Source organism: Octodon degus, unplaced genomic scaffold, assembly GCF_000260255.1.
Source record: "Octodon degus isolate 3935 unplaced genomic scaffold, OctDeg1.0 scaffold00205, whole genome shotgun sequence".
Taxonomy (NCBI): domain Eukaryota; kingdom Metazoa; phylum Chordata; class Mammalia; order Rodentia; family Octodontidae; genus Octodon; species Octodon degus.
The window spans coordinates 1,057,470-1,075,250 of record NW_004524781.1 but is presented as its reverse complement, the minus strand read 5'-3'; the positions used below and the strand labels follow the sequence as shown (position 1 = coordinate 1,075,250).

General features: G+C 49.8%; 1 pseudogene; it reads right to left on the bottom strand.

Moving 5' to 3' along the window:
* Positions 1 to 5,767: 5,767 nt before the first annotated feature.
* On the bottom strand, positions 5,768 to 8,934 carry LOC101566388 (annotated as a pseudogene).
* Between the last annotated feature and the right edge of the window lie 8,847 nt (positions 8,935 to 17,781).

The following is a 17,781-nucleotide window of genomic DNA, read 5'->3' as shown; positions in this document are numbered from 1 at the left end:
GATGGCTTTTGGCCAATGAAGCTCTGGTAGAATATGTTTAACTTTGTTAGCAAGTTTATTTTATTTTATTTTTTTAACTAGCAGGTCTACTTATGTTTGTAGGGAACAACCATATTCCCCCTTTTTATTCATTTAATTGATTTTTAATAGATTAATTTTTAAAAATCCTGGCCTTCAGTGAATGTGTGTTTGGCCATAACTGCCACTTGTGCTGAAGGCCCACCCCTGGGTAACTGCCGGCAGTATTTGTGACTAACTTAACTGTCCATAGTATTTTCCCTCTGAAGAGCTATCCCTAACTGAGGTTAGGGGAGGCGGGGTGTAGTTTCCATCGTGACTGCTTCATGCTGAAAAGGGTCGATGTAAGAGAAGATGGTGGTCAGTGACCCCGCAGAGATCTAGTCTCACAGGGCTTCATGCCAAAATCCTGCTGGAATTCACCAGCTATGCACACTCTTGGCGAGGTTGACCGGGTACATCCCATTCAAGGAATCTAGCTTACTGGTTTTATCTCTCTGATCACTGGGAGCTTGGCAGCCTCTAGGCAAGAGTAAATTTTTTGAGAAATTAGAGCTGTGTAATCAAAGCATGAATACTAAAATAGAAAAATAGCTTTGCAAAGGAGCCAAGTCTGCAAACGTTTTCTGGGCCAGGCATAGTGATTGTAACACTCTGTCTCTTAGATCTCCCCACTGATGCAGTCTGATATTTTGTCATAAGTCTCTCTAGTTTTACTGATCTGGCTAAAGGATTAAAGGCTTTTTGTTGAGATATTAATATATAGATAGATATATTTATATCTATATCTATCTATCTATATATTACAAGGCCTACAAGGTGTTTAGGGTCTCACTATGTAGATTAGACTCGTAGTGATTCTCCTGTTTTCAGCCTCCCAAGTGTTGGGATTACAGGTGTGCACCACCACACCCAGTCTCAATCACCCTCTCAGTGTGCCCTGGGGGTGGGTCCGGCATGGCACGTCAGGGATTGAAGCCCGGCCGCTGCGCTCTGCCTAAGCAAGCACTTCAGTCTGCTGAGCTATCTGGCCGGTCCTCTTGTTGAGCTTTTATAGATTCTATAGTAGTTTTCTGTTGATGACCCATAACAACACTCAGTTACTGGCATAGCTGAAAGTGCCAGAGGGCGTCAGTGAGTGGCCTCCTTTTCTATCTAGCTTATTGTGACATTGTTTTGTACATCACTTGGTTATAGTTTTCTGCTGGATGTTTAAGACTAAGTTAAAATGAGACCTATATTAATAATCGAGGTCAGTTAAGTCCCCTCAGGATTTAACTCAAATCCATGTACAGTGCTTCCTAGTTGTTCTGTCATCCGGATGAGTCACAGCCTATAGTACAATGACAACTGGTGGCCAACTTGTTACATCCGGCTGAACTGAGCCAGTGTGGGGCTGGGGGTGGGAGGCCCACCTGAGGGTTGTTGCCAGCAACAGAAGAGGCAGAACTAGAGAAGGGAGGCTGGTAGGGAAGCTGCTGGCTCTCCTGGGCCATTCTGCTGGGGGACCTTGTCATGCTGGCTTTCCTGGTGAACTTGCTGTGCTTGCTGCTGAAGGAGGAGCTCAGGACCTTGTCTCTGAGAAGGCCTGCGGTTCACTTTGGGGGAGCTCTGGTCCTCACTGAGCATCACTTCTGTCTCCAGAGGGGAAGATGGTGCCCTGCTCAGCCTCCTGGAGAAGCTTGTTGCATTGGCTTTCCTGATGGGAACTAGCTTTCCTCATTGCGGGAGGAGCTCGGGACTCACTGTCGCTGAGGATGGCCGTGGTACTTCTCCGAGGAGCTCCGGCTTTTACCTTGAGCATTTGCTTTCTTGCTTCCAGTTCAGATCGCTCAGCCTGCTGGCACAGACTTCCTAGCTTCCACTACTGACCTTTGGGCCTTCCCAGCACAGATCCATGAAGCGGGACTGCATGAGACATTGTTGTGGGCTCCAGGCCCTCTCATCTTGACTCATGCAGGATATTAGGATCCAGGCCCTCAGCTGGATTCTTTGGTCTTTAGTGTGTAGACAGATTTCCTACACTTTTTATATGATTCTTTGGGTAATCCACTATAAAATAATCTTATAAAATGTGTCCTATATTGTATTGTTCCCTTTGCAAAAACTCTCGGCTACAACACAGCCATTGCTTGGCCAAAAGCTTTGAACGCAGGAGAGGCTTTCTCTTGGTGGCTCTCCTTCAGCCTCTCCAGAGGTTCATTTTCATCCTCTGTGGTCCACTGATTGCACTGCGCAGGGCCTGGGAGAACTGCCAGAGTTTTGGGATGTCCTAGAAAAAGCTCCCTCAAAAAAAAGGAAAGGAAATAGTTCCTTCATGTCCTGGGTCCTCACTGATGCTGGGGGGCTGGGGCCAAAATATTGGCTGTCCTCTTAGCCCATCTTTCTTTCTAGTTTTTTGTCTCTAAACCTTAGTTGCTGAACACCCAGAAGAGAAGATGAGTGACATTAATATTGTAGTGGGAGTAGTGAGCTTAATTATTACAATTTTATCTGAATATCAAGCAATTTGAAATGTAGTATAACCAGAGAACGTTATTCTTGGCATCTATGGTTGTTCTAGTAGTTCAGTCCCTGTAGCATGTTAAGAGATAACAGTTATGTAGTGTGGTAGAGAGAATCTGAGCTCAAAAGCCATACATAATCATGTATGATAACAATCATGATGACATTTTTTAGCACACGTACATCTTCATCTTAGTGTGGAAGCATTTTTAGTCAGTCATATCTATCTAGTGCATGAAAAGCTCTCACCTAACTTTTGTCCTTTAATGGGATGTCATTGAAAACATCTGTGAGTTCCGCAGGACTGTCTAATGTGTAAGCGTGTCTAAGTGCAGGGACACATACATAGTATACACATCAGGTAAGTGTTTGTTAAAAAAGTTATTTGTTGGCCTCACGTTGGCCAGGCATGAGCCTCCTAGGGCAGGTGTCTGAGTGGGAATGAAAGTGTCAATCGCCATAAACAGTCCCAGTGTAACGTTTTGGAAGACTTGTCCATCTGAGGGCGTAAATGTACTTAGTCCACCACGCGATCAGCAATCACGAGGTGCTATAACCATCCAAGAACTTTGATTCCTTAATTTAGTTTCATTCTAAGAGCACCATTTACTACAAAGTACTGTTTTATTCATAGAAAGGTCAGCTTCGTGGTGATGACCAGTGTAGACGCATCACAGCGACATTTCTAACAGCGGCGTTGGGGGCTCCGCAGAGGCTGTGGGGTCCCACTAGTGAACAAATGCTGGCCAGGTGTTTCGGGCAGCTGCTTCCTTCTTCACCAAAGGGAGCCCTGGCCAACGGTTTCTCCTGGCCTACGGAATTTATGTTCAGTGATCTTGGCAAATTTTAACGTCTACCCAGGACCTTAACATAACAATTAACACATGAACATTAATTTTTGACCGATGAAAGATCCTGAGTTACTGTGCACAGACAGCATGCACTACATTTACCAAACCACCTGATACCAGCTCGATCCACTGGCAACCCAGGCAGGAGCTTGTGCTTAATTTTAATACTTATCTATAAGCCAATTTAAATTATAGACAAATATATAAAATAATTCAAAAAGAAGAAAAGATGCTGTTCTCAAATAAAACACCTGTTTATAGATTAGACAAACACACAAATACACATAAGACAATTTTTTTTTCCTGTGGCTGGCTCACCCACCCTAGTGGCAGTGCTGGCCTGGCATGCGGTGCCAAGGATCGAACTGTGGTCCTTGTACTTGCCTAAGCTTGCCTAAGCAGGTGCTTTAGACTGCTAAGCTATCTCACCAGCCCCCACGTGAGACAATTTGTTTATAAAACCAGAGTATACCACGTATATATGGCCAAATTGAATTAAAGTAATATTTTTTACAATTTTAGAAGTTTAAAATTATAAATAAACTAGTCAGAACATTTTTGTAGGTCAATTAACAGAGATCTCGTACAATAAGAATTTCGATGGAATAAAAACCTTTTACCTATAATCAATATGTTTGCATTTTTATTTGGCCTTTAGAAATACTGGGACCTTCATGTCCCTTCCCTGCATACGTGGCCTCCAGCTCCGTGAATTTCCTCACATTCTGTCACATACTCAGCCTTATTTTCTTCTTACAGCCTTCCTGGTATCTCTATGACTTCACACAGCACACACGTGTCTAAAGCAATTATAAAGGTTTAGAACAGCCAGCAACAGCAGTTTCCGGTCGGGGTACACCCGCTTTAGTCACCATAGCTCTTAATGGCCGCCTTCTGATGATCGCTGAAATAAAAATTCTGTAAGGTGTAAATCCGAGTGCGGCTTTGTGTAGTGTGGGCTAACACTGAACTTTGATAGGATTTGATTTTTACATCTTGACAAGGTCTTAAATGGTTTTTAAGATTTTTCTAGCTCTGGCAGCCTGGCTTCGCACGTGTGGCTCCCCCGGCACCCATTCTAAGGATCTGGTTGTAATTTTTATTTATGTTTTTAAAAGCCAATTGGAGAATCGGGGAGATGGCTCAGTGGAATAAGCGCTTCCCTGGCAAGCCCAAAGGCCTGAGTTCAATAACCATTTCTGCAAATAAATAAATGCCAGTGGTATCATATGTGTTGCTGCTGTGTGTGCTGCTGGCTGCTGGGGCCGTGGCCACGTGCTGATGTAGGAGTGGCAACCGTGAATGCTGGCAGGTGCCTACAAGCTCCAGGAAGACGCAGAACCCAGGCTCAGAAAAGACGAGCTGTCTCAGTCAGCACACAGGGCATGGAGGTGCGCCTTCAGGTGCCCGAGCCAGGACACGTACATAGGTTCCCCGCTGCAGCTGACGTGATGTTTGGATGAGGGTGCCCTCGGGTTCCTCTGCCTCCTGCATCCCGCCTGGCCTCATCCGCTGCCTGGGGTCTGCGGGAGGTACTGGGAGGAGCGGGGTACAGTCATTTCTCCCTGTTCTCACACTTTCAGCTCTCAGCAGTCCCTTTGAGAGTCTGTAGGTGTCTGGAGAGATTCGTGATGGCTCATTTTATCCTAAGCTTTTCAGTGTTCTTATTTCCTTTCTTTGTTCTGGGTGTCATCTCGGGACCTTGTGCTTGCCAGGTGGGCACACCGCTGAGTTATCCCCAGCCCCCAAGCCTCCCAGACTGAACTGGTCTCCTGAAGCGCTGTGGTGGTGGGGACTGACCACCTCGTAAGGACTCCTGTGCCCGGGAAGTTGCTGTTCCCACAGAGCCCTCCTTGGGGGCAGAAGCCTCTGCTGGGCGCAGTTTGTTCCCCCTTCGTGCCTGGAGCAGGGGCAGCTGGCCGAGAGCTCTGTGGCGGATTTACACTGAACGCACCACATTCCAAGTTGAGATAAGTTCAGGGGAAATAATTTTTCCTGTCATGTGCCTATGTAAGATTTTTTTCCAATTCCCTTCCAATTATCAGTATCTACAGTGCCTATCTGAGGAAATCATGGATTATATTTGGTTGCTCATCGTAGAATTTTTGGTAAGTCTTTTGTAGGCACACAAAGCCCTGAGCATTTAGGGCAGCTTTGCCAGGACCTTTCAGGCTGAACCAGTTTTGCTCCAAATGCCTCTGGAGGTGTTAACCCTGACACCTGAGGCTCGAGCCTTTTTGGCAGCAAACTAATAGAGCTAACAACTTGTAAAAATTATTTTTACAGCTAAAATTGACCTGTGGTTTGCCCTGTGTTTTATTCGTGGATAACCAAATACCCATTTTTTTCCTTGCACAAGATTTATTAATGTCTCCATTCGGCAGCCTCCATCTTCAGACACTGCTGTCAGGGACACCCTGTTGTGCGGGAGGGACCAGCCAGGGCACCAGACATGGCTGTGGTTTCCCACCCTTCTGTCGTGAGATGGCAATGGCAGGCAGGATCTCTTCTGTGGATTCCACAGTGCCCACATGACCAGGCAGAGGCTTCGTGGGGCCAGTCTTATTGCCTGGATCCCAGGGCAGCGTGGTCTTTGATACCCAGCACACCCTGTCTGAGTGGCACACGGTGCATGGCAGAGTCAATATAGTAGCTGACAGGCCCCCATTGTGGGTCCTCAGGCCATCCACAGACTTCATGGATGTAGCCCTCTGTCCCCGGAGTTTCCCAGCCAGCATGACCTCACAGCCCTTGGCTGCACTCTCTCCATGGTGAACCACAGCACATCTGGCAGGCCTCCCCGTCCCCCCGAAACAGGCACCCCCTCCCCCGCAAGCAGCCCCCTCCTCAGCGCAGCAGCCACACACACACACACACACACACACACACACACACTCAGCAGGTCCTCCTAGGAGTTTTTGACACAGAGATTCCACCTGGGCGATGGTGCACAGACCTCTCGTCACCACCTTTTCAGCAAAAAGATCTACACTGCCCTCAGGGAAGCCAAACCTCTTCTGAACTACTACCTCTTCTGATCCAATTATCGGATCCTCTGGCCCTTCTCACTAAGAACGTCCTATGTCCTGGGGGCTAAAATAGTGATTTCCACTAGTGGGTGTAACACAGACTCTAAGTCCAGAGTAGCCATCTTCAGCCAGCTCCGAGTAAGGAACTCGTGCAGTTCAGCTTTGAAGATGCTGTCAGCAACAAGCTTCCTCTTCTTTTTTTCTTTTCTTTTTCCTTCCATAATTTTATTGAGAAACAAATAGCAATGAGACAGTTTCAAACCAAACTGGTAGGACAGTTTCAATAATTAACACGTTGTATGCATTCTTCCTTTTCATTTGTGTATTTGGTACAGGGTCTCACTGTGCAGCTTGGACTCGTAGTGATCCTCCTGTTTTCAGCCTCCCCATTGCTGAGATTACAGGCGCGTATCACCACGACCAGACTTGTTCGCTGGCTCAGTGTGTCCTGGGGGCAGGGCCAGCGTGGCATGCGGGACTGGGGATGGAACCCCGGTCCTTGTGCTTGCCAAAGCAGGCATTTGGTCCGCTGAGCTATCTCGCCGGCCCTCACGCTCTCTTCTTAGAGATCTGAGCTGCTATCTTGCCGCATGCCACCAAAAGGAAAGGCGAACACTCTTCAGAGTTGGAAGACTCCCCTTCTTCCTCACGAAAGACTTTGCCTTTCCTCTCTTCCCAGGCAGCCCCAGCAGTTTCTTCCTGTGACAGTCTCAAACCCTTTCCACTTTGTGTGGACTTACTCATTCAGAATAAAAGTCTTAGTTCAAGGAGTCAGGTTCCTGGTCCAGCTGCCAATGATCAGAGTCTTTGTCTAGCTCCAGTCTCCTAAATAAGTGGATGACAAATAGCTTAAATAAGAGACCAGTGGTAGGATTGGGGGAGTGTAGGAAGGCCAGACCCCTCTTTCTCTGTCTCTGTCTCTCTGTCTCTCTCCCACTCTCCTGCTCTCCCTCTTCCTCCCTCTCCTTCTCGCTCCTCCACAACACAGCTCATATTTATTTGGTTTTTAAATGAAGGAAGGGGACACTGAGGCGAGCATGGGAACTGAGCAGGACCTTGTGAAGTCAGTTCAAAGACTTCTCCAAGCAGCAAGTTTGGCCAGTTACTGGATCTGTTTGAGCTGCAAGGGTGGAGGCTTATTGCTGTGGGGTGGGAAGTGTCAGCAGCCGTGGCCTGGCTGCTTAGTTGTGGTGTCATGTTGACTTGGAGCACTGGGTCCACTACAAGCAGAGGGTCCTGTGTCCAGCAGGCTAACTCTGCACAGGCCAGCCTCCTACTGTGTGGTGTTGCCTGTGATTGAGTGTCCTTAGCTGGAAAACAAGATAGTGGCCGTTCTAGAACTTCTATTTGACCCTTCTTATGTTATAGAATGATTCCAGGGGTAGAAGCCAGTGTGGGGGTCATCAATTTGCTCCGTATACTGCTACCGTTCTATAATCTGAGAAAATGAAAATAAATACATGGACGAGCCCACAGTCTTCCCGGAGCCCTTTTTCCTGTGGCCAAGGAATGAAACTTTGTCAATGTTTAACAGTCTTGTAAGTCTCTCTAACAACAAGGCCACAAGAGGTTTTGGTTCTCCCAGAAAATAGTAGCTCTTTAGAGCTACTATTCCAAGTTGATCTAAGTATAAATTCTTCCAACGTCCTTCCCAGGTAGGTGGCTGCAGATTCCTTGAAGGAGGTTTATGTCACATTGCAGAGTCCTTTAATAGGACCTAAAGCCTCCTCCATCGAGGAGCTTCAAGAATGTGTGTCACCTTTGATTTTAGAAATTAAACTACAAAAATGAGGGGTTTTGTCGTTGTTAGTTGGAGCTTTGTTTTGTTTTTGGTACCGGGAATTGGACTGCGGACCTCACACTTGCCAGGCAGGTGCTGAATCACTGAGCTGGATTCCGGCCAGCTAATCTTGATTTTCAACATGTGTGGCTTGAGAGACCCCTGCCAGGGGGCGACTAGAGCACAGCCGAGCGGGCGCACGCAGGTGGGGCGTGGCCGGGGCGGGACCCTTCGGCCTGGGCTGGTCATGCGCCTTGCCTCAGGTGCCACTCGCCAAGCAGCTTGCCGGCCGTGCCTTTGGCCGTGCCGCCTCTGCCTTGAGCTGGCCCATGCCCTGAAGCCGCTACAGCTGTGAGCGAAGAGCACATGCTTTTCTCCTTTACGTTTGCACATCAGGCACTTTGCCCCAGCAACAGGGAGCTAAAACACCGCATTTCCTGGACCGACGGCCGCCCACCTATCGCTTCCGGCCCTGGGCGCCTCGCTGTGGCTTGGATACAGTTGTCTCGCAAAGCTTTCGTGCAATGCAGGTTTGATGTCAAGCGTAATGATCTGAAAGGTGACAGGACCCGTACCTGTCGGAGTGCAGCGGGAGGTGAAGGGTCCCAGCTTCTAGCAGGCCGAGCGAGAAGTCTCGGGCGCTGCGTGAGGCTCGGTGGAGCCGGCCGCTATGCCCGAGCCCCTGCAGGCCTCCGGGCTCCCGTGCACGCGCTGCTCGCCGCTCATAGAAGCTCCTGGCCCCAGACGCCATCCCCCGTTTGTAACCGAGCGTCAGGCGCTGACCACGTGGCCACGTGAACTCGCACTTTCCGCGGCCATGTGTTTCCTTGTGAGGGGAAGAGTCTCAGGTGTTCTGTGAGAGCAACGGGAAACGGCCTAAGTCGGGCCGACTGGATCAGCCAGCCTCGCAGGCCCTCCTCTCGGGCCCTGGTGGCAGGCTGCAGCAAGGGACCCTTACTCCCTGCCTGACAAGCGGCCTCCAGCGCTCTCGGAGTCTCGCGCTCCACCGAAATCGGAGGTCTGCCTCTACTGCCGCATCTGCTACTGTGTCAGTCGGTTCTCGTTGCTGGAACAAAGTACCTGCTGGACAAGTTAAAAGAGGAAAGGTTTATTTTGTCTCGTGACTTCAAAAATTTCAGTTCATAGTGCACTGGTGCAAATGCAGAAGCAGAGCGAAGGTGCTCACCTCTTGGCGGCCGGAAGCGAGTGAGAGAGAAAGAAAGCGCCAGATGCAAGCGGCTGCGGACCGCCCTGATCCTCAGCGGGTTCAGCCGCAGGCCCCTTCCTCCACCGAGGCCCGCCTCCTGCTGCCCCTGCAGGCAGGACCTCCGGACGGCTCCCCCGCGTGATGAAGTCAGCGCCTCGGCATCCGGTCACTTCGAAGGTCCCGCCCTAAAAACACGAGTTTTCAGGGAACATTTTATTTATGTGTTTTTTTAATTGTCAGTATATGTTTGTAGTATGTAATAACTATATTCGTCGCAGGAAAGTAGTACAGACATTAGTACTTCCTGTTTTACACGCCTTTTCCTTGCTCCTGCTCTTCTAGGACTCTTCTGGTTTTATACAAATTTTAGGACTGTTTTCTCTAGATCTGTAAAATGTGCTGCTGGTATTTTCGTTGGGACTGCACTGACTCCGTATGCTGGTTCGGGAAGTATGGGCATTTTGACAGCGTTGCCTCTGATGTCTTCTTCAGTTTCCTTTTCTGGGGTGTGTAGTTTTCTGCCTTTCACAGCAGCAGCAGCAGCAGGGAGCAAGAGCGAAAGGGCGCGGGCTGGTGAGATGGCTCAGTGGTCTAAAGCACCTACTTAGAACAAGCTTAGCAAAGCACAGGGACCGCGGTTCAATCCCCCAGCACCACATGCCAGCCAGCCCCGCCCCCTGGTGGGCTGAGCTGGCCACACACACACACACATACACACACACACATATAAATGAATAAATAAATAAATAAAATTTTAAAAAATTTTTTTTTTTAAAAAAAAGAGCGAAAGGGCGGGGTAGCAGCAACAATAGCAGCAGAGCAAGCCACCTCCCTTACGGAGCCTCCAGGCCGGCTGCCCCAGGTGGGCGCAGCGCTCACACCCATAATCCCAGCGCTGGATCATGAAGTACTCACAAGTCTGGAAGTCCCCCCATGGCGGCATGAGGCTTTGGGGGGAACACCTAGACACAAACCCTAACATGGTTTTGGAATCATAGTGATGCCGACTTCCATAAATGAACCTGGAAACATTCCATCAGTAGACCATCAGGTCTCGAGCTGTTCTTAGTTGGTAGATTCTCTACTGCTGCCCTGGTTTCATTGCCCGCCGTTGGGTTGTCCCACGTGACTTCTTTGGTTAGCACTGGTGGTTGGTATGGGTCCAGGAATCTGCTCATTTCTTTGAAATTTTCCAGTTTGTTGGAATACAATGTTTCCTAATAGTGACTATGTATCTTCTGTATATCAGTGGTGTCTGCTGTGATTCCACCTTTGTTATTCATAATTGCACTGATTCTCTCTTGCTCTTGGTAAGTTTGGCTAAGGGTTTATCTATTTTATCTATTTGTTTAAAGAGCCAACTCTTTGACTCATTGATTCTTTATATATCTTTAATCTGTTTCATCTATTTCTGCTGTAATCTTTATAATTTCCCTCCTTAACCTCACACTGGGCCTGTGTTCATTCCTGAAGTGTCCTAAGGCTCCTCCTTAGGTTATCCGAGCTCTGTTTCCTAAGAGAAGCATTGGTTGCGATGAGCTTCGCTCCGAGGTCTGCTCTCACAGGGCCCCAAATGTCCCAAAGAGGAGTGCAGCTTTGGCACTAAGGTCGAGAAATCTTGAGACTTCTTCCTTGGTTTCTGCTGTAACCCACTTATTGTTTAGAAGCGTGTTATGGTTTTGCCAGGGGCTTCTACCCTTTCTGTGATTTCTCCTGTCATTTATTTCTATTTTCACTGCACAGTAGTCTGACAGTATACAGGGAGTGATTTTGATTCTTTTGCTTTTACTTGAGCAGGTTTTGTGGACAAGTATGTGACCTGTTTTTGAGACAACACCATGTGCCACAGAAAAGAATATGTACTCTGTCGTAGTGGGCCGGAGCGCTCTTTAGATGTCTACTATGTCCATACGCTCACGAGTATGGTTCAACTGACATCTGTTGATGCTTTTTGATCTCTCTTGGCCAAAGTGGGGTGTGAAGATTCCCTACTATGATTGTTTTAGTATTTATTTAATCTTTTATTTTCAGTAGTGTTTGTTTCTTTTTTATGTATTTGGTACAGGGTCTGTCTACAGGGTCTACCAGGATTCACTATACAGATAGGACTTGTAGTGATTCTCTTGTTTGCAGCCTCCCAAGTGCTGGGATTACAGGCAGGCACCATGCCCAGTCTTAGTCACTGTCTCAGCTCTCCCCAGAGGCAGAGCTGGCATGGCAGGCCGGGCATCCAACCCTGGCCACTACACTCTGCCTAAGCAGGTGCTTTAGTCTGCTGAGCTATCTGGCCAGCCCCAGTATTTGTTTCATGAAGATAGGCAGTCTGGTATTTGGTGCACAAATATTTATAAGTATTATCTTTTCTTGTTGGATTGTTCCCTTAATTAGCACCTAATGACCCTCTTTGTACTTTCTAGTTAGTTTTAACTTGAAGTTTACCATGTCTAAGGTTAGAATCTCTATGCTGTTTATTTTCTGGGTCCTAGTACAGGAAATACTGTTTTCTCTCCTTTGATTTTTAGTCTATGAATATCATTTTTGATTAGATGAGTTTCTTAAATACAATAGATAGACTGTTGGTTTATTTTTTAAAATCCAATCTACCAATCTGTGTCTTAGTTGGAGATTTAGACCAATCACATTGCAAAATATTGAGATGTGTTATTTTCTTTCATTTTACTCTTTATTGGTGATCTCTTAGTTTTTCCTTTCTTCCCGTTTGTTTGTTTGTTTGTTTGTTTAATCCATTGACCTTCCTTGGTGTTTTCATCTGGTTTTTTAGCTTTATTTGTTTCATCATTTCTGTCTAGGATAGTCTTAATGATTTCCTGTAGTGCTGGTTTAGTATTACTGTATCTCTTGAGCTGCTCATCTTGGTGAAATCTTTATTTTTCCATTTATTTTGAAGAAAAGCTTGCTAGGTATGTTAATCTGGATTGAAATATTTCACACCCAGACTCCAAGCTCTCTTGGCCTTTAGGGTTTAGATTGAGAAGTCTGCCTGTGGTGATGGAAGGGCCTCTACAGTTAGTTATCCACACCCAGCCTGCAACCACACTTATGGGCCAGAAACATAAAACACAAAAACACACAAGACAGTTGTTACGGTTTGTCTCTAGCTGTCCCCCCAAAGCCTCGGGTAAATCATGGGGTGGTCGTGGCTCGAGGGGCAGGGCCAGAGAGGCGCGAACGTTAAGCTGCCAGCATGTGCCTCCCCCACCACCCAGGGCCGGTGGCCTCCCTCAGAGGCGTGGAGCGGGTCATCCTGCACACGGCGGCGCCCCAGCCTCTCTTCCAGACCCTGTAGCACAGGACGGCAGCGTCTCGAGGTCTTGCTATATAATTCAGGCTGCTTTAAACTGTGAAACGTCCAGTAACTGTGAGCTAAATAGACCTTTCCTTCCCCAAGCTTGAGTGTCAGGTGTTTGTCCCAACAGTGAGAGAAGAACTAAGACAACAGTCACACTAAACCACAAGTCTACCTTCCATCTGTATGGATTTAGCCGCTCCAGGTGCCTCATAAACGTGGCAGAGCACAACATCTGTGCTTGTGTGCTGGCTTGCACATGCGGCCACTCACAGCCCGCTGACGGCTTGCTTCGCTAAACCAGCATCCATCTGCGTGCTAGCTTGCGTATGGACTTTGTTCCTTTTTGAGGCTGAATAATATTTCATTGCACTGGGTACGCAGGACATTTTGCAAGTATGTTAATGTATTCGAGGATAAAAGTGAAATCACTGGACTCAAAGTTCTGTGCATTATAGCACTTCTGTCAAATGAATGGTGCATGAGGGAGCCCTCCAGCCGAGCAGCAGGAGGGGCTGGGCTTAATTCCACCTGGAAGAGGCAGGCTGACATGGGCGGACCGCAGCAGCTGGCTGGAGGGGAAGCGGAACACACACAGGGTGGCGTCGTAGTCTCAGAGTCTGGGAGGCTTTGAGGTCAGCTGCGCACAGTCGCCAGCCGTGGGAAGACTCAGCTCTGTCCTGATTTCTTCGTGACCCTTACTTCTCATTTGCTCAGGGAGCTATCAGCAGTCGTGGGCAGCCCAGGTCTCTCTCAGGTCGGGCCTGACGCTTATCTCTACCGGGGACTGCACAATCCAGCTGAATGATGTACACACAAGCAGCGTACCGGGACATCTGATTCCTGCGTCCTGGTCAAACAGTCCGTGGAGTTTTGGCTGTGTGCCAGCCTTCTTTATGCAACCAACAAATTCTGCAGCCAGAATGGTGGAATTAGGTTTGTGAGCTGAGGTAGAGTCCCGCTGCGCTGTGAGTCTCTTACTATGGGTGAGACCTAGGACTCGTCTCCAAGATGGAGTGGGAGGACGTTCAAATACTAAATATTACTGAGCATTGTAGGACACTTAAATTAAGAGTTGGATACATATTTCCAGTATTTGTCCTAGAAGTCAGATACTCAAGAGGCTGAGGAAGGAGGATCACAAGTTCCAGGCCAGCCTGCTCAATTTAGCAAGGCTATCTGAAAATAAATGAGAAAGGGGAAGGATTTGGCCCCATGGTAGAGGTCCCAGGTTCACGGCTCAGGCCATCACACACGAGAAACTCAGTCGCGGCGCCTGCTCTGTTGGCAGTCCTCTTTTCTGTGCTCCACCTCCAAGGCAGGAGCTTCCACCTGGGTTCTCACTTTCTCCTTGGGAGCCTGCCAGCGGGCTATGCCTCCTCCGTGGCTGCCATTGGCACCCCTCTTGGTACTGACCAACCTCATCTGCCGTTCCTTTCCCAAGCCCCGGGTCTTGATTTGGTTTCTGGCCTCTGAAGCATAGTGACATCGACTATGTACGCTGGAGACAACCTTAGCTGCCAGCAGAGAAGCAAGCGAGGGGGCGGCAGCTCCTCCACCCACTCAGCACTGGGGTTGGCCCCATGGACTAGGTGGGAGATTATCCTCTTTCTTATCAATCCTCTGACTTATCTTTCCAAAGCTGTTACTCAATCTAAGAAGGCGTGAGTTGAGTGCAAAGGCTTCCCAAGGTAATTGCATCTTAACTTCGATCAGATAGCCTGGCAGAGCCGCAATCACATGTCTTGTGTCTCCCAGCCTGCTTGATCACAGGAGCCACAGCGTGCCACGCAGGCCCCTCCTGCTGCACAGGGCGAGCGGAGTGTGTGAGTCCTGTGTCCAGTGCGCACAGCTGCAGGACACACGATGCAAAAGCCCAGCGCTCAAGATGCTTGCTGTGCACATTCGGGTGTGTCGCTGAGTGAGCGTAACTGGCATGTCTAGAGGACGTTACGTTCATGAAATAATTTCACATATAGTGTTTAATTCTTACAACCTATGAATTGGATTAAATTGTCCCCATTTTCTAGGGGCCCAGGAAAGTCATGAAAGGCAACAGTGTGAGGACCTGAATTATTCTGGAGCCTATCTGCCTGTGCTTAGGTGGCGCTGACCCCATACTAGTAAGAACCCACAACCTTCAAAGCCAGGTCGGGCTCAGCAGCCCAGCTGGGCATGGTTGGCTCCTGGTGCATTCTGGGTAGCAGGCGTCTATGCCCATTACTTGGCCGTTGGCCCGTTTTCGCACTCACTGGTGCAGCAAGCAGGGCATCGGGCCAGGCTGCCACAGTGCACTTCCCGAAGGAAATCCACAGATCAGTGATCTAAGTCCCTCTGGGGAGGAACAACCCCCTGGGGTACCGCTGCCAGCTAGAAGGACAGCTGATCCCCAGCCATTCTGGGAATCCCACTGTGTCCAGCTCAGCACAAGAGCTTGGGACTCAGACCTCCTGGGAGCAGGACTGTTTTGCTGGTGGTGGCTGGCAAGAGTTTCCCAGGAAGAGGCAGCTGCAGGGAAGGAGGCCAGACCCGCTCTGTGATGCCACACCACTCCCCTGTGTCCCCAAGGAATGTGCACCCTCAGCCTAGCTGGCTACTTGGTGCTCCGGAGTCACGGTGCTCTCTTCTACCTGTTTCTAAGCCTCTGTTCTATGGTCACTTTGTTGTGCAGTAGAACTCCACAGCTTACTCCTTTTATCTCATTGTAACTCTGGACCAATAGATCTGTACGTTTATCATATGGCTACTAAAAGAGTGCTGTTAGGGGAAGCGCAGACCATCTAGGGAGATGAGGACCCCCAAATTATACTGCCTCCCCTCAAAAAAGTAGTGAAATATTTTTAGGAGTAGGCCAAAGAGCATGAATATGTGGCTGTGCCCGCCGGCCCCAAGTGCCTTCAAGGGACAGGCAGACGCAGGCAGCTCCCGGCCTGCAGAGCAGGAGCGGGCAGGAGGGCCCGTCCTCCTCCGGGTCTGTGTACCAAACACAACCAGCTCATCCTTAGCCGACGGCTCTTCTTTGTCTCTGCCCCTGCCGGCGGATCCTGGAGCTCGGGAGCCGCAGCCCACACCCTTTCCGTTCACAGTCTCCATGTTAAGTGGGTTCTGGGCCCCTGGGCCTCCCTTTCTTTGGTAACCGGATTAGCATCATCTGGAAAAGTTTCCAGAGTCTTTCTTTAAGTGAGAAGCCACTGGCGAGTCACAGCCACCCCTGGTGACTGATGGGGTCCCGGGCGGGCGTAAGTCATACGAGTTAATCGGCACAAATTAGTATGAACAAATTGAGAGTCTGCGCTAGGCTGACATGACTGGATCCAGCTGGCCCGAGCACATATCATCCTTAAGCCGACGGTCAGAGGCGAGGCCAGCGTCTGCGCAGTCCGGGTGCCTCCAAGCAGCCTGGCAGCTGAGGACTTCGTTGCCGTCTGGCTCAGCAGTGGCGACCAGTAGACAGTCGGCTCCCGGCCAGCCCTAATCCACGCCGGTGCACTTATCCAAAACTGTGCTGCTCAGTTCCTGAGCCTCGACCTGTCGCAGGTCGCCCTGCTGGTTCCTGCAGCCCAGCAGCGCACCTCAATCATACCGTGTACCTGGTGAAGACCGGGGGTGCCGGAGTCCCAAGCCTAGCGTGTCACTGAGCTTTGACCTGCTGGTGCGCTTGTAGTGCAAACTACGTATTTCTAAATTTATTTTACTTTATTCATTTGGTACAGGGTCTCCCTATGCAGCTCAGACTAATAATGATCCTCCTGTCTCAGCCTCCCCAGCACTGGGATTGTAGGTGTGCGCCACCATGCCCAGCTTGCGTGGCCAGCAGGACATGCCCAGGGCTCTGAGAGCCAGCGCAGTGCGCAGCATCAGGATGGAACCCGAGTCCCTGCGTTTGCCAGGCAGGCGCTTGCCCACAGAGCTCTCCCCAGCCCCAGTGTGTTCTGTCTGTTCTCTTCTGCTGCTGGGCAGGTCAGTGTCGTAGGCCAGGCCTGACAGTGGCCCCTAAGGGACTGCCTGCCAGGCTCCGACTTCCTGCTGGAGAAGAGCTTGTTTTCCTCGGAGTGAGGCAGGTGACCTAGCCCCCCTCTTCAGGCGCTCAGACGTGGCCAGCAGCCTGGTGAGCCTTGGAGCAGTCGTGCTGCCCCAGAATGGGCGTGCCCCTGAGCTCCCCTCCCTCACAGACCCTCACAACCCCGCCACACCTTCATCCCCTGAATCCCAGCCAAGGCACCACCCTACAGGAAATCTCTGTGGGTTTAACAGGCTCACACATGCTCTCTCACGCATGCCAGCGCGCTTGCGCTCTGCGTCCGTCTCTGTGTTGCCCGGGTGCCTGCGCACATTTCTGTCACTGCGGGTATCGATCCATCCTCCTGTACCCGCGTGGCTCCTTGCCCGTTACACCGCAAGCCTTTGGGCCCAGGGCTGTGGCTTAGCGCTCCCGTCATGCCCAGGCCCGCCGCATTTCCTGGCACGCCACAAGTACTAAAGATCAGAGTCCCGAATGAGTAGATACAAGTGAGAAGGGGGCTGAGGACGTAGCTCAGAGGCACAGCAGGTGCTAGGTGCAGCGCAGCCGAGGCTCAGCTCCCAGCGCTACCCCAGCCCCAAAGCGAGAAGGCGAGCGCAGATGTGCGTGCCAGCGAGGCCAGCACTGCGGCTGGAGGACAGATCCTGAGTGAAAAGTGGTCTCCTCCTCAGGGCTCTGGAAGTACAGGGCGAGGCCGACTTTGGGATGACAGAGGGTGCCAAGAAGTAAACACTGCTAGATGGGCTGAGTCTGAAGCATCTGAGGAGAACTGGCCGGAGAGGTGGGAGCTGAGGGCACAAACCAGATTCAGCCGTGTCATGAGCCAGTCACCCAGACGCAGGTGTACAGCCAGGACGGAAGCCCATCTTTAGTCTCCACAGTGAAACGTCTCTCCTCCTCCTCCTTCACTTCTTCCTCCTGTCTCTCCTCCTCCTCCTCCTCTTCCTCCTCCTCTTCCTCCTCCTTCTCTTCTTCCTCCTCCTCTTCCTCCTCCTCTTTCTCCTCCTCCTCTTCCTCCTCCTCTTCCTCCTCCTCCTCCTCTTCCTCCTTCACTTCCTCCTCT